At 38.2% G+C, this 16,429-nt stretch overlaps 1 long non-coding RNA gene across 2 annotated transcripts in view; it reads left to right on the forward strand.

The window, feature by feature from the left end:
• Positions 1 to 16,429, forward strand: part of LOC141568548 (uncharacterized) — a 201,090-nt gene that overhangs the window by 172,841 nt on the left and 11,820 nt on the right. Inside the window, exons 5-6 of one of the 2 annotated variants that reach the window (XR_016022374.1) lie at positions 1,083 to 1,205; positions 2,971 to 3,094. This is a non-coding gene — a long non-coding RNA (uncharacterized LOC141568548). Of the gene's footprint in view, positions 1 to 1,082; positions 1,206 to 2,970; positions 3,095 to 14,741; positions 14,799 to 16,429 lie in introns of those variants that run through there. The other variant, XR_016022375.1, reaches the window with a different exon arrangement.

A 16,429-nucleotide genomic window follows, 5' to 3' on the forward strand; every position in this document is an offset into this window, starting at 1 on the left:
ATAGCAGGTATGGTCCAACAAGAAGTGTGTAAAGTTGGAAAGTTGTAACCAAAGAGCAGGATGACTGAATTAGAGACGTTCTCAGTCACAGCTTCCAGGAGGACGGGAGGGATGTGTGGTTGAGGTGGTGGTGGGAGAAGTCATTACCAATGAAGGTCAGTGAATTGCGGTTTTCACTTCTAAAATGTTCTGAGGGCCGAAAATGTCTTATAAACCAACCAAATAGTTTAAGACAGAATACAAAATACTTAATTAAAAATAAGAACAGATAAACATTGCCTTCTACACCCTAAACCGTGAGTGTAATGTGTTACCATAATGGCAGCATTTTTGTGCAGGCCTTCGGGTTGCATCTCTGAATTATGAATGATAAAGTGAAAACTCGTGACCTCATTCCACTAATTAAGACTTAGTGATAATTTGGTTACCAGCGGGACTGATACTTTGTTTCATTAGTGAAAGAACTATAGAAAAAGAAGAAATGGGTTTGTGTATCGATTCTGTCACTTTTCTCTGTGTGTGTGTGTGGCCTTGGGCTAGCTTCTTACGTCTACTGAGCCTCGGTTTTTGCATCTGTAAAAAGAAGGGAAAATTAAATGTCTCACAGCCTTATTGTGAGATTTAAATGGGAAGTGTAGGTGAAAGAGTCTGTAAATGATGATCCTCATCCAAATAGAAGGTCTTATAATCTACAGAAAGGGTATTTGTTAAGGAATTAACATTATAACAAGACTTCAATCAAATGCTTATTACAATTTTAAAACATCTTAGAAGCATCATGTACAAAAAATACATAAAATTACAATCATTCTTAATTATAAATTAAAGTGAACCAAAAATAACTGCCGTTTCCCAACTGTATCTAAAATTAATGAAAACATATATATTAAAAATAGTTTATAATCTTGCTTTTTCCTGATGTCAAAGAGGCTCTCTTCTCAGAATATAAATTTATTTTGTTATTTCAAATGTATCAATTCTAGCACCATGCCTGTATATGTGTGTGTGTGTGTGTGTGTGTGTGTGTGTGTGTGTGTTTATGTCTAACATAGTTGTAACTTTTGTAGCTTTTTTCTTTTCAGTTCACGGTTGATACCTATAATTATTATTCTCATTTGGACTGGTTTAATTATGGAAGCATCAGTTTAATATATCAAACAGACTGATCAGTACAACTTGGCTACAAAAATCTACAACCTGACCAGGTATTTCAAGTCATTTTATAAAATACTTAACTGAAAATAAGAACACAGCCTGATTATAAAAAACATACATAAAACATTTTATTATATTTTTGTAGTACTTTTTTTTTCCCCCAGGAAGATAGAAGTTGACCCAAACCTACTATTTGGTGTTGTGAACAGAAAGAGACAAATGGAAGTAGTGATTGATTGATTGATTGATTGATTGATTGATTGATTGATTGATTTATCAAGAAATGAGGGCAAACCGCTCTCACTTTTACAATATGTTCAGTGATCATAAAATGGCTCCAACTCTTCTATTTACTGACTTGATGACATCCATATTCCTCCCCCAACTCTTTTTTAGTTGGTATCTCAGTGGGGGTACAGTTGAAAACAGACTAATCACTCCAGTGTATGAAAAGTTAAATTTCTGTCCGCTCTCCAGGGTGTGTTGTCTAGGCACTGTCAAGGGAAGACGCGACTTGAAAGTTCTATGAATATGTGTTTTGATTACTTACATCTAGGTTGTCTCACACTATTAAGAGAAGGAAGCTGTGTTTCTTTCTACATCAACTCACTGAAGTCTGAGCTCATCTATCCATCAAGTGAAAATGGTATTTAATTGGTGGCTACAAAGAAAGTTCAATGTAAAGTCACCAATATGATTTCCCATGCCGTGGATGGTTTCTGAATTACCCTGTCCAGGCTGCCAGCAAATACTAACCAATTTTCAGAAAACATTGTGTTATTTTAAAATCCTGGTAAGGAAATTCTTAATTTATGTTTTTTCCTCCACTTGTTATGGAAAAACCTCACTCAGGAACAATACTAATAATTGTACCATAGGTAGGAGTAAGGGAAGTAGAATATTTAAGTGTTGTAATAAGGGAAAAGCAGGACAAACACAATAATATTTGTAACAATGATGAATGTTTTGTTTTTTTCTTCAAGCTGGATACAAAGTAGGAAATGTAATTAGGCGAACTAGGTTAGTTTCCTTTTAATGTTGCCTCGTGATTGGAAAAAAAGCAATGATTTGACTTCTCTTGCATGTTTTTCCATCTTGGTGTGGAAGATTCTAGAAGCCAGAGCTTGGCTGTGTGGCTCACAGAGAAAACATTCTACCCACACTCCTTTCCAAGGGAAAAGTCGGTGCATACATGGTTACATGTCAACTCCTGAGTAGCATAGCATGGTGTTCTGTAGTGTCAATGACAGCTGGGTCCTATTGACCATACCATGGACGGGAATGGACACTTCAGGAACTCACCAGTCAAATGGATTGGTGTTAAGGCAGAGCAACAGCCAAGCAACAGAAATCCCAAATAATGTCAGGCATGATGTTATTGCTTTACTCACCACACCTTTCTCATACCTTGATTTTCAGCCACATGGACTTTCTTTCACTTCCTAATGGTGTATCTGGACACAGAGAGAGTAGGATAGGGGGCAGTGGGAACAACTGTTGTCCCTGAGCACATTTCCTAAAGCAGAGCCTTTTCAGACAATCATAGGGGAAGGAAGTTTGAAGAGTGGTCCATGTCACCTGATGGTAGACCCTGACTACACGTATGAGTCAAAGGGGCCATTCGTTCCCTCAACCTCTCTCTGTCCAGTCTGTCCACATGCAGTTCCTTTTTCCTACTCTTCCCTTTTCTTTTGGATAACTCTTACTCAGATTCTAGGCCTCCAGTTAGATATCACCCTCAACAGGAAGCCTTCTCCCCATCTTCCCCAATCTGGGCTCGGTACTTTCATATGTATCCATTGCCTCATTCTATAGCTCAGCATTCATCACACTGTGTTGACGGCCTGTTGACTGGATCCCTCACCAAATTCACATGTTCTCTAAGGAAAGAAGAAACTCTATCTGCCTGGAAATCCCAGGGTCTGACATCCCTACTGGAACACAGTAAGCATGTAGTAAATATTTGTTAAATTGATGAATGAATGAATGAATGAATGAATGAATGAATGAATGAATGAAATGTATCTCACATAGATTTGAAATATAAACTCATTCTAATTTTGAGTCACATCTATGTAAAAAAAACATCAGAACTACAGTGGTAGGGGAAAGTACATGTGCTTTGTTTTGATGTAATTGATTAGGAGGCCTTAAAATGGGACTTTACAGATTGATTTCAGTTGAGTGATTACAAATATCTACATAACGACTTAGCTATTATTTATAAAAGAGTAGAATGTACATGCATGATGGTATAAGTTAATATTCATGAAGTTCCAGTTTTCCATAAATATCAAGTATTTGTGGCAGTGAGTATAAGTTTTGAAACAGAACAACAGTTTTTTTAAAGTCTGAAATAAATAGGACCATCAGAGGATAGCCTGGTGTCTGTCTTGCTGCTTGTATAAGAGGAGGTGGGAAGACATAGTCTATAAGTCTTATTGCTTAAGACAAAACAGGAGAAATTCCTGCTGAGGATCAAGCTTGGACTTAAATATAATGGGTGAAGATGTATGTTGGTGAAGCTCAGAGGAACTAATTCTAATGGATTTGAGCTTCCCTGGTAGATCCCCAGCAAAGGTTGGACAATATCGTGTTTCCCCAAAAATAAGACCTAGCTGGACAATCAACTCTAATGTATCTTTTGGAGCAAAAATTAATATAAGATCCGGTCTTATTACTCTATCTCTCGTACCTAAACCACTAGGTAGCCTTCTATTTGGCTCTTATTTGATTCTATTCTTTTTATTCTTCAGTAAGTTTGCTGCATCCATGGAGGTAATCAATCATCTGAAGCAGGAATTGGAAATCTCTTTCCATAAAGGTCCAGACAGTAAATAGTTGAGACTGTAGGACATATGATCTCTGTTGCAACTATTCAACTCAGGTATTGTAGTGTGCAAGCAGCTATAGACACTATATAAATGAATGAACATAGCCATGTTCCGTTTTCTATGGGCACTGAATGTCATATAATTTTCATATGTCCTGAAATATTATTATTCTAAAAACATGTTTCAGTGATTTAAAAATGTAAAAAACATCTTTCACCTGGGTCATACAGAAACAGGAAGTGGGCTGACTTTTACTTAATGGCCACAGTTTGCTGACCCCTGTTCTAAAGCGTATATTTAATTGTAACTTCTTTACTTTCTACCTTTAAGTTCTCTGGTTACAGTTTGGTTATTGACTCACATGCTGTGACAGGTGGGCCCTATACGACATCAGCTTAAACTGGACAAAAGGTGACATTTATTTTTGTGTAACAGTTCTAGTGTGAATTAGTCCAGGACATGTGTGGAAACTCCATGGAGCTGGGGACCCAGGCCTCTTCAACCTCATTGCTCTCCATCCTCAGGGTGCTGCTCTCATCAGCATGGTCCAAGTTGCCTCACCATCACTACATTTACATTCCCAGGAGGAAGGGGAAGAAAGGAAGGCCAGGGCAAGCTTCTTCCTTGTATGAGCATGACCTCTTTGCACATATTACGTTGCTCACTTCCCATTGGCCAGAAATTGGTCACGTGACATAGCTATTAAGAGAAGCTGGCAAATACATTCTTTATTCTGTGCATTGATGTGTCCAGTTTAAAATTGTGAATGTTAATACTATGAGGAGGGAGAAAGAATATGGGGGAGAGGGCAACTACCTGTGTCTCTCTGTTCTTAACTCTCCATTGTATTCTGAGCGAATAATCTGCTTTTATTAAACGGGCTCCTGTCCCCATTTTAATCCAACTTTCCATCACTTCCTATTTGAACCTGAGTTCTAGTTTAACATAATGTCTAGTAGTTTCCAAAGGCAAGACTCCTTCCTGCTTTTTCTAGAGTTCCTTTCTTTGCCTGGAGTACACTTCTTGCATCTTTTCCACCTGGTAAAATGCCTAAACTCTTTCCAAGAGTTGAGATGTTGTTCCTTCTAATAATTCTTCCCCTGTATTTCATTTTTTATTGCATTATCCCTTTCTAGAATATGAGCTGCTTAAAGCAATATTTTTTCCCATCTTTGTATTCTTAGCGCGCATCATTTAGTAAAATCTCAATCTATGTTTGTTGAGTAAATAAATGATGGGATGCTTTTGCCCAGGCATATTAAGCTGGATTTTATTGCCTGTGAAGAGTCAATTGGACTATATGAAATGAAAAAGAGGAAGACAGGGAGTGATAGATTGGGGGGTGGGTTCGGGAGGATGGGTTAGGGTCCTCTGGTTGAAAGGAAACAAAATTCAGTCTCAAAATTTAAATAAGAGGGTGCTTATTAAACTATACCAAGGAGCTCACAAAATCAAAAGAAATGCTCACAAATGTAACCAAACCCGAGGGTGAGAAGGAAGCAAAATTGCACAGGAGACGTTGGAGAGCCCTGGCAATGGATGCCCCACTCTCAATGTCTTCAGTTCCTATGGGTCTCCATTCAGTTTTCAGACACCTGGGAGAGAGAAGATGACTGGCCTAGATTGAATCAAAGAGCACTTTGTGGGTAGGATATGGTAGAATATTGTTAGTGATAGTTCCAACAGGGTAGCATGGAGTGAGTAAGAGGCAGTTCCCCAAAGAAAGGGATACTTTGCCTCATTATATTAAAAAATGTAATGGGATATGAGTGGAAGTGATTGCAAGCAACTTCTTGGTTATGACTTGTTTTCTCTTTTCTCCACCTCTCCCCCACCCACACCACCACCTCCAATTGGTTGAAATATGGGTGCATGGCAGGAGCTGGCGTAGCCATCTGTAGTAGACAGAATAATGGGCCACCAAAGATGTCCACATCCTAATCCTCAGAACCTGTGGATATATTACCTTCCATGGCACAGAGGATGTGATGAAGTTAAGGAATTTGATGGGGAGATTAAGCTGGATTATCTAGCAGAGCCCAAAATAATCACAAGAGTCCTTAAAGAAAGAGAGGGAGGCAAGTGAGTCAGAGTTGGAGAAGAAAATGTGACTACCAAAGCAGAGGTCTAAGAGATGTGTCCAGGAGCAAGGAATGCAGGTCTTTTCTAGAAGATGAAAAGGCAAGGACAGAATTCTCCTCTGGAATCTCCAGGTGCTTTGCTCACACCTTTATCTTAGCCCTGTAAGGCCTATTTCAGACTTCTGACCACCAAAATTGCAAGATAATGAGACTGGGTTGTTTTAAACCGCCAAGTTTGTGGTAATATTTCAGCAGCAATAGGAAACTAATATACCATCTTTGATCATGTGATGGAAGTTGCTTATTGAAGATGGCAGAGCAATAAGATAGAAAGAACCTGGGTCCCCAGTATTGTTAAGCTGCCATACAAATCTTTGACCACCTCTTTGGAATTTCATGCAAGAAAAGAGTAAACTGTGTTTTTAGGTGTCTTTGCTGTTATGCCACCTAACCTATATTGTAATTAATATGTATCTGGCAATGACATGGGCCCTGGGAAATAAAATATATAATGCATGTGGTAAGGGAGGTGGCTGAGATATGCACAAGAGAAAGAAGAAATGGATGAGTATTTCAAAGGTTTCTGGTAGCCATAACATTTCAATGCCACCAGAGGTCTTTGGAGATGCTGTTCTTCTTTGCTGTAGCGGTATCGTATTAGTCTTGATACTAGTAGTCTTGATAGTCCGTTCTGTGCTCATGGCATGGGGGCCAGAAGGCAACAGAGACTTTTCTCCTCCAGTCTGCCATGCGAGTCTTAGCTCACAGTGTTGACAGGCTCTGTCCCTGTCATTCTTGCCAGGAGTAGAAGGGAAGAATGAAGATGTAGAAAAATCCCTGATGACTTTCCAAGGTTCCAAGGATAGAAGAGAAAAACAGCAAGAAACACAGACTTTGCTTCTTCTTCTCTCTCTCTCTCTCTCTCTTTTTTCAGTAATTCTTCCTGGATCTAATTCTGGACCACTTATTCACCTTTGAGATAGGGCAATTTCTCTTACAAAGGGAATGGAGAACCTATTGAATGACTTTGTTTTTGTTACTTTGTTGTTGTTATTATTACTCTTTTTCCATAAACCCAAAGCAGAGGGATCTATTGTAAAACTTATGTTTACCCAAGATAGAAGATGAAAACTATTACTTCATCAAAATACGGAAAATATATATCATTACATATCTAGAGCATAAAAGTGGTATCAGGGTTGAGACAGAGATAGGATATAAGTCGGAATGCAGCAAAAAGCATCAGAGAATAAGCTGAAATTAGAAAGACCTGGGAGAGAAAGTTCTTTGACAAAGACATCCCTAGAATTCTTTGGATGACAGAAAATTTGTTGTAGAGCTTTGGAGGGGACCGAATTATCCTGAATCAGCAGATGAGCAGGCTGGTAGGAAGGTGCACGAGGTGTAGCAGACATGGGCAAGTAGGCTAGACAGAGAACAGTTGCCCACACTGAACAATTACATAAAATGTCATACATTGCATCAGTAAGGGTTCAGTGCAAGGTATGAAAACATTCCATGCTTTTAATTAGGGAGGGATCTAATACATGAAATTTTATGCTTGTAAATTATTAGAAGGAAGACAGAAGTGATTTCTAAGATGGGCCTCCGGGAATGACTTCCACTCCAGTTCTTCATTGACTGAGGGAGCGACCACCTCTAACACTACAGAGGGTGCTATGAGTCCAAGAACATACCCCCTTCCCATAACTGTGATCCCAAGATTAGTCATTTGTGATAGACTAGGTCTGTAAGGAAGCTGCTGCTGTGGACAACTTCCTCTCACCACCCAGGAATCTGCAGAATGGGCCCGTTGCTATGATCCAAAGATCAGAAAGGTAGAAGACGCTGACACAACCATTTCCTAACATCTAGGCAGCTGGTGAGCAGGCTGGATCGGGGCTGCATAAAGTAACTTTTATTTTTATGCATGGCTTGCCAGCAGAAAGAAGAAAAAAGAAACAGGACAATATTTTCCCCTTTCTCTGTCTCCCAGATTTCACATAGGGGCATCAATTAGCATAACCTAATTTACATCAAGAAACTTAGATTCAAGAGAGTCTGAATATTTAGTTTTAGGCTTTCTAGCCTCTCCAACTAGAAGAAAGATACAATGGAGTTTGAGAAAGCTAAAGCTAACCTCCAATATCCAGCATATATGAGAGATGTTCGTTTTTGTGTGTGTATCTGTGTCATGTAGATGTATCATATATTTATGTATTTGTATCATGTAAAGCATAATTATGCTTTACATATGTGTATGTACTGCGTATGTGTATAGTACGTAGTTACCTTGTAACTGAAATGATAGAATAGGCTTAAAGCTCTTAGGAAAATGATACCCATAGGAAGAAAATATACATTTATAGTTAGCTCTACTTGTAGCTAAAGAGGATGTAGGGAAATGCAGCACTCAAATTTGACTTTGTGTGTGGTTTAATAATGAATGCAGTTATACATAAAACATACGCTAATTTTTAAGATGAGTTTCTGAAACTCAATATTCTGTACCTTCAATGGTTCTTTGACTCATTTATTTATAGATTTTCTTTCCCACGTTTTTATTTTCCCTTTACATCACAGGAACTGTGGTCTAATATAAAGTGCTTGATCTTTACAAGGTATCAGCTTGCCCTTTAGTTAGCCCTCCCCGTTATGCGGCAATATAAAGCAAAGACAACCACAGTGAGCTAATTTTTAGCTAATTTCCTTCTCCTTGGGAACAAGAGAAGAGAATGTAGTTTTGACCTCAATAAAACAAAAATGGATTTGTATTAAAGGCATACTAGAGAATATCCATTAAAATCATTTCAGATGATAAAAAAAACACAAACTGTTGAGATTTTCAGACCATGTTAAGGTTTTTAATGTAAAATAATTTTAATTTTCTTATCACTGAAACGAAATTAAAAGTGTAGTTATGTTTTCATTTCTCTGGTTGGAAAAAAGTGTAAAGGTTAACCACTCTCCTGAGCTGAATATACATGAATGCAAGTAAAGCTTTTAAGATGCTAGGGCAATTCATCCAGGAAACACAAATTCATTTGAGGCTATTCTTTAGTAGCACTTTTTGAGCCTAGGGAAGCAGTACATTGGAGAAGGAAGAGTCATGCTCGAAGAGTAAAGGTTCCCAGATGGTGCAGATAAAAACAAATAAACAGCCGTAAATGCTAGTAACTTTTTGTAAAATAAGGCAATAAAAGGATTAGGAAGGAACGCTTTGTGATTGTTGCAACTGAGGAGGATTATTAGTGGGGTTTTTCTACACAATGGGAGATAAGGGCCATAGTTAGCTCCCTTTTCCCTGAGTAAGAGGCTGTTTCAACCACCCTTTACTCACTGCAGGGCACAAATATGTATCAGCCAGACTCACGCAGAAGGTTGTCAGAGCCAGACAGAGAAAAGGCATTCTGAGTTAATAACTAATTCATGGCAAATATTGTGCAGAGCACATTGGTTGGAGAAAATACACTTAGGGATAAAAAACAGATAAATAATTGTAAGCAAGTCCATAAATGGAGGTTGACATGCTACCGTGATGCAAAGAAGTGACATCCCAGAACAGGACAATGTGGGGTCAGGAAATGTGGGGTACTGTGGCAGAAACTGGCTAGCGGGCTCTTTAACACTCCTCCTCCATAGTATTTGGCTTTTTGAATTTTTCCATCATAATTTTTGGCTTTTCATATGTTATTAGTCTTTCTAGATTATTATGCCTATTGAGTAAACCACCTCAGCTAAATTACCTGTGTCTTCTAGGTTTGAGGTATACAAGTAGGATGTTTATTGGTCCTGAGTAAGAAGGCAAGTTAGAGGAAAACATCTTTCATACACAGTTTGTAAATATTTTCCTTCGGATCCAAATGTAGGATCAATAACTGTGCTGCGGACATTTCTGAATGTGACTTTGAGCTTTTGTTGCTTGAGAGGAAGAATGAGTCATTTTTATATAAATGACTGAGCAAACACCAGGGATCTTGACATAGAATCACTAAATGAATTTTTATACACGTCTATCTCCCCCCAACAAAACTGCATAATTTGTCTTCCTTAAAGCCGAGATTATTTAGATTTCCCTTTGAATTCTACTAGTGTTCTCCTCCAATGTCTTTCATGGAAACAGGCATTTCTTTATACATTGTAACTATCCTTGCTTAGGGGCTTCCTTACTAAAATATGCTTTATGTAGATTACATTTGGAAATTCAGTTTCTTGAGTAAATATATATATTGAACACTATGTGCCAGCAGATGTGCTGATGACCACAACAAAAGTTATGTTTTTTGCCTCACAATGGGGATGACGATACTTATCAAAGAATTGCATAAATAAATTAAAATGACAAGTTGGTTAAGTAGAATAAAGGAGAAACACATGACAAAATGGTAAGTGAGCAAAGTGACAGCTTTCCTGAAGGAACAGTGTGTTTTTCCAGGATATCAAGTCGTCGTCATTGTTGTTGGTTTTCAATAGAGCTGAAATCTGAAGGAAGGAAAAGAGGGCCCTTCACCATTTGCAGGGTAGGGACATCTAGGGATAACGGGTGGAGATAGATTTTCAGCATGTCTGAGGTCTCTGAGGTGGAAGGAAGCGAAGACTGTTGGAGAAATTGGAGGAAGGGGTATATGGTGGATCACACACAGCTGCAGGTAGAAGGGTGGGAGGCCCTGGAGAGGAAGGGACTTAAAAGAAGCACTACCAAAGGGTGGCTTCCCAGGGTTGTTTTTTTCCTAATAATAAGGAAAAGCCATTGACATAATTAAAGGACTTACAGGTGGAGGGTCCATTTAAAAAGGTATAATTTGTCTTTGGTTTGTTTTCTCAGTTCAAGCTACTACTTCTTAGGACATTAATTATAGTATTTCCTGTCATCACATACAGGGAAACACACTCAAGTAGCCAAATCGGAGCTACCCTAGACATAAAAATAGGGTCAATTTTAACATCCACAGGAGCAAGAGTATTTTCTTTTCAGGATCAACAGGAATCTGAACTGAAGAATGAAGGCACAATTTGTATATACTGAAACCTTCCCAAATGCAGAGATAAATCAGTCTACTCTAAAAGTATTAATTGCTTACTTGAAGGACCTTTGAGGTCTTTTCATTATCATCGTGGGTAAGATCATTCAGCTTGATGGGAGATTGAGTATTGTGTCTAAGAAAACACTTCGAACATGGTAATATTATATTCCCAGTGGATTGAAAGCTGCAGATTCCACTAAATTGTAAATAGATCAGAGAAGCTTACTGTTCATGGTGATCTATACCCACAGATTAAATTTTGTTGATACTTTTTTTTTTAATTGGGGAGTATTGGGGAGCAGTGTGTTCTTCCAGGATATCAAGTCATCCTCATTGGTGTTGTTGTTGTTTTTCAATCTAGTTGTGAGTGGCACAGCTCAGCTCCAAACTCAAGCCGTTGTCTTCAATCTAGTTGTGAAGGGCGCAGCTCACTGGCCCATGTGGGAATCGAACCAGCAACCATGTTGTTAAGAGCTTGCGCTCCAACTAACTGAGCCTTCTGGCCCCCCCAATACTTTTTCAATAAAGAGATTGACTAATTAATTATTTATTGGTATTTCACATAAAAAGAAAGGGACTTTTATCAGTTGCCTAAGTGAGCTGAAAATGTAAACATGGTTTGGAACAGCAGAATGGGCATGATTTCCACTCAGAAGAGAAAGTGGAGGGTTTCATTTCTTTGAGAGTTTTGGCCTTAGAAAAGAATCCTTGGCTGATATTAGAGAAAACAACCTGGCTAAACTAGAATCTTCAATCTAATGCCTACTCTTATACAAGGCAGGTGGCAATGCTCTAACGCTCAGAACACTACAGCCATGAGATGCCCAAGACCCAAAGGAAAGCTCATGACTCTATTAGGGGACACTCTGGAGTTGGATGTACGATCAAGAGATGATAGGTGTTTCTTATTTTTCAGTGTTGATTTATGGGTGGTGCATAGTTTTTTTCTCTTCCGGTTGTTCCCTAAACTAATTTATATTTCTGGATTCTATTTTTTCCTAGAATGCTGTTATCACATATGAAAATAAGTTGCTTATATTTTTCATGAAAATGACTTCTCCAGAACTTCTGTCACCCCACCCAAAGTAGAAATCTGATATTTATGCTGTTTGAAAAGAGGGAGGTACTGAATGTCAGCTTTGGATGGGCTCTTAGTTTCTTGTCAGATTTCATGAGACGTTTCACTCATTACTCGCAGTAGATTCCTCTCCTGAATTAAAAAATTCAGGTTTCTCCCTTTGGTAATTTTAAGGTGCTGTTGGAGAAAAATGCTGGGTCTTTTCCAATAAGGCTTGTGTGAAGTGCTGACACATGGAATCCTAGCCTTTTTAAATGGAACAAAATCTTAGAGGTCATCTCATCTAGCCTCCAGTTTTAAAAATTGGAAAAAAATAAGGATTTAGTTTCTACTGCCAATGAAAAGACTTCTGAACTTGAAGCCAGAAAGCTTGTTTGTGAACCTTCCTTTCACTGATTCACCATTTACTCTGTGCCTGGCCTTTAGTCTGTACACTGCTTGGCAGTGAGGATATTAGGTGAACACAGTAAGAATCTCTGTTCTCAAGAAGCCAAAAACTGAGGAATGAGAAAGACACACTAATCTGTGTGATCCTTGACAAATTATGTAAACAGAGACTGCTTCCTCATCTTTTCATTGGCAATAACAATAATTAAAAACAAAAATAATCTCTTGGGGTCAGACTGGGGAGGAGGGATAAACAAATAAGGTGGACAGAAGGTTCTTGACAAATCCCTTATGTTTCTAGACAGGGGATGGAACTGAAGAACAGACCTGGGCAGGGTCAGTAAGGGAGAGCTAATGGTCTCTCACCCCCCTTTCTGTGGTAAGCAGAGGAAAGTTTGCCACTGCATTTCGAATCTCTTCTCTTAGCCTTTGCACTCTTGCTAAAGCTGGGGTTCCTCCAACACTGTGCTTTGGAAGTTTGTTAGGGGGAATAAACATTGGTTTTGCTATAAAAGGAACAGAGCAGAGTTTGAATCCTGAATGCACTTATCAGCTGTTTGGCTTTGGGCAAGCTTTGCTATTTCCTCAACTCTCTTTTCCCATCAGTAGAATGGGGTATTAGAACAGCTATATGCTTTGGCTAGAAGAAAGAGATATATACATTATTTCTTTCTCTCGCCCTTGCCAGGGTTAATCTTTTGCTCATCTGAAATTACTTGACTGTCGTGATTTGACAGAAGGCCTAAAATATCATCGGATATTTCTCAAAATTCCACCAGTTGTGGAGTTTAAATGACACAAACATTGGAAAACTCTTTTCCTATAAAATACATATACACCTACCTATGTCCCAGATTGACCCAAATAATGAAAATACCTGGGGTGCCCCCCCCCCAAAATGTATAAACATGACTTGTATTCATCTTTTGTTATTGGTATATTTTAGTATTACAATTTTAATACAGTTTTTCTTCCTTTCTTAAAATGTGTATACATTTTTTGGCACCCTCTGTATATATCCCCATAAAATTTTCCTCATGAATGTTTAGAATAGTTTTATTCATAATAGCCCCAAACTAGAAACAACCCAAATGTCTATCAACAAGTGAATGGATAAACAAACAAGCAAACAAACTGTAGTATATCCATGCAATAGAATCTTACTCAGATTTAAAAAAAAAAAAAAGAATTAACTGCTGAATGCATTTGCAACACAGATGAATCTCAAAAACAGTATGCAAAGTGGAAAAAGCCAGGCACATAAAAAGTATGCACTGTATGATTCCATTTATAGGAAATCCTAGAAGAGTCCAAACTAATCTCTGGTGATAGAAATTAGAACAGTGGTTGTTTATGGGAAGGTTAGAATTGATTGGAGGATGGCATGAGGAAACTTTCTGGGGTAGTCTAAATCTTGAGTGGAGTAGTGGTTACAAGAAGTGTAATATCAAAACACTTCAAATATTACACGTAAAACCTGGGTATTTTACTTTATGTAAAGTTTACCTCAATAAAAATGTATCTACCAATTAAAGATCCATTTAACTTGGCAAGTTAAAAACAACTCGGCAAGTTTAAGAAGAGTTAAGCTGGAAGCATAGAGATCATTCCATTCTTGGTGTGGATTAATTTATTGAGAATTGCTTTGTTGATCAAGGGAATGTTTAGAATTTGAAGTATTTCTGTTGAGGATAACCTTGGAGTTGGGGAATCATGCTGAAACATTGAAAACAAAGACAACATTTTCAATTTTATTTGTGTATGGCTCTAAAGATCAGTCTAAAATATGTTTGAAGTGAAAGGTCTCATCTGAGATGGTACGTGTGTGCCAGGAGAATGAGCTCTTCAGATTGCCAATTGCAGGGAGCATGCTTGAGTGAGGGCTCCAGATGTTAAGCTGTGCAATTCATCAGCAAGCTTGTGCTGAGGCCATGCCTTTCATAGGCTGCTCTCAGCCAATGACTGAGCACGCCTGGGATACTAAGGCAGGCCTATCCGTGGGAGATGTGGGGCAACTCTGACAGGCAACTTTGGCTTGATGACTTTCTACACACCTTCCTGTGGTGACAGTGGCCCCAAACCCCACCTACCATGGCCTCACCAAACTTTCCTTAGAATGTACTACAGAGTAAAACACGTCCATCCAACCTGCCTTCCTTCCTTCTCCTCTCTCTCCACTCAGGCATACCTGCATCAAGGTCCTACTGCCCTCCCAGCCTGCCCCCATTTCCTCTTACAGGTAGGTTTGTAATACATTTCTTAAATATGTCATTCTGTCTTGGTGTCTGCTTCTTGAAGGACCTGACTAAAAACGTGTATTATGGGCATGTGTGAGGAGAGAGAGGGAATCAGAATCATGCAAGATCTTCTAACCATACCCACCCTCCTGGCCCTTTCTGTTGGATACCCGCAGGGTTACCTAAGCTTTAGGCTCAGCCACCTTGACAAAATTATACAACATTCACTAGGCCCTGTCATGCTTCTTTTTACAATAAATCTGTAGCAGAAGGCAAGGAGAAGCTGTCACCAAAGAATAGTTCTTATGCCGTTTATGATTCTTAATCAAAGCTAAACTTTCACCTGCTTTAAATCTTGCCTAATTTCTTTCAGGCCTTGTTTAAGCTTCTGTAGTTGTAGTGTGTGATTTTATTGTGATCTAGCATAAATCTAAATCAGGCTTATGTGCACCTCTAGATTTTTTTCCTTAATAGATAAGCTTATTAACAACCTCCACCGTTAAAAGAAAAATCAAAGTAAATATAAGGATTTAGTGATTCCTGGGACTATATAATAGAGATACCTGGGGATATTTTATTTTTGAAGCAAAAGGTATGTCACTTGAAATTTGATTTTAAGAAGATACATTGTTTCTCTCTGAGAAGAAAATTAAAAAGGGATAAAGTTTGAGTGAGCTGATTATGGTAAACAGAATGTTAAGGGTAGGGCTTGCTGAGGATTACTTGTTAATATGATATTTTTAAAATACATTTCTTTTTCCAAGTTGTGAGATGATACCTGCTGAGTGTAAAGATTTGATTAAGGCCACTCAGAAGACTTGGCGTAGGTTGGTGTTCAACCTGTCAGAAGGTGTGGTCTAAAACAAAAATGTTGAACACTCTTACTAAGTAAGAATGATTTGTGTTTTAGTAGAAAGAAAGGACTTTCTTTTAAAGGAGGCTTGAGTGTATGTAAAATTGTTCTGAAAAGATACACTCAAAGCTACACTAATATTGATTACTTCTGAGGACTGGAATGGAGACCCGAGCTGGGTAGGTAATTTACACTTTGCATCGTATATCCTATTTGCTATTTAAAAACCACTGAAACCCTGTGAATATATTACTTTTTATTAAAGAAGAAAAAAATGTTCAAAGAAAATCTAGGATATGCAACAAAGAATGTAATAAGGATATAATTTTGATGAATTCAACTTACAGTTGTAAACAGAGATCAGAAGAGTAAGTGTGTGACTGGCCATCTTTATGCTAACCTTTAGAAGAAAGAATATAACTATTGCAAGAGAAATCAAGTAGGAGGCTATTCAGTTATGATATATTTAAAAAGGCTTTTTATACAAATCATGGTTGTAATTTTGTAACTTAGTCATTTGGTGTCTGCTGGTGATTTATAACTTACTGGATACTCTGGTTAAAATGTCAACATCGCTTAGAATGAAAATGCAGAGGTATCAGAAAAAGAAATGCAATATTTTGGAGAAATCAGCAGACCATTACTCTGTGACTGTACTCTGTTAAATGAGCATGATCTCATAGTTTCTTGCAGAATCGGTCTCTGTATATGAGTGTGGTTAACATTGTGCATTGAAAGGCAATGCTCTGAACTGTTCATTACTCTATAACCACAGATTTT

The sequence above is a fragment of the Rhinolophus sinicus genome, chromosome 1, assembly GCF_057876585.1.
Source record: "Rhinolophus sinicus isolate RSI-liver-muscle chromosome 1, RSI-T2T, whole genome shotgun sequence".
NCBI lineage: Eukaryota > Metazoa > Chordata > Mammalia > Chiroptera > Rhinolophidae > Rhinolophus > Rhinolophus sinicus.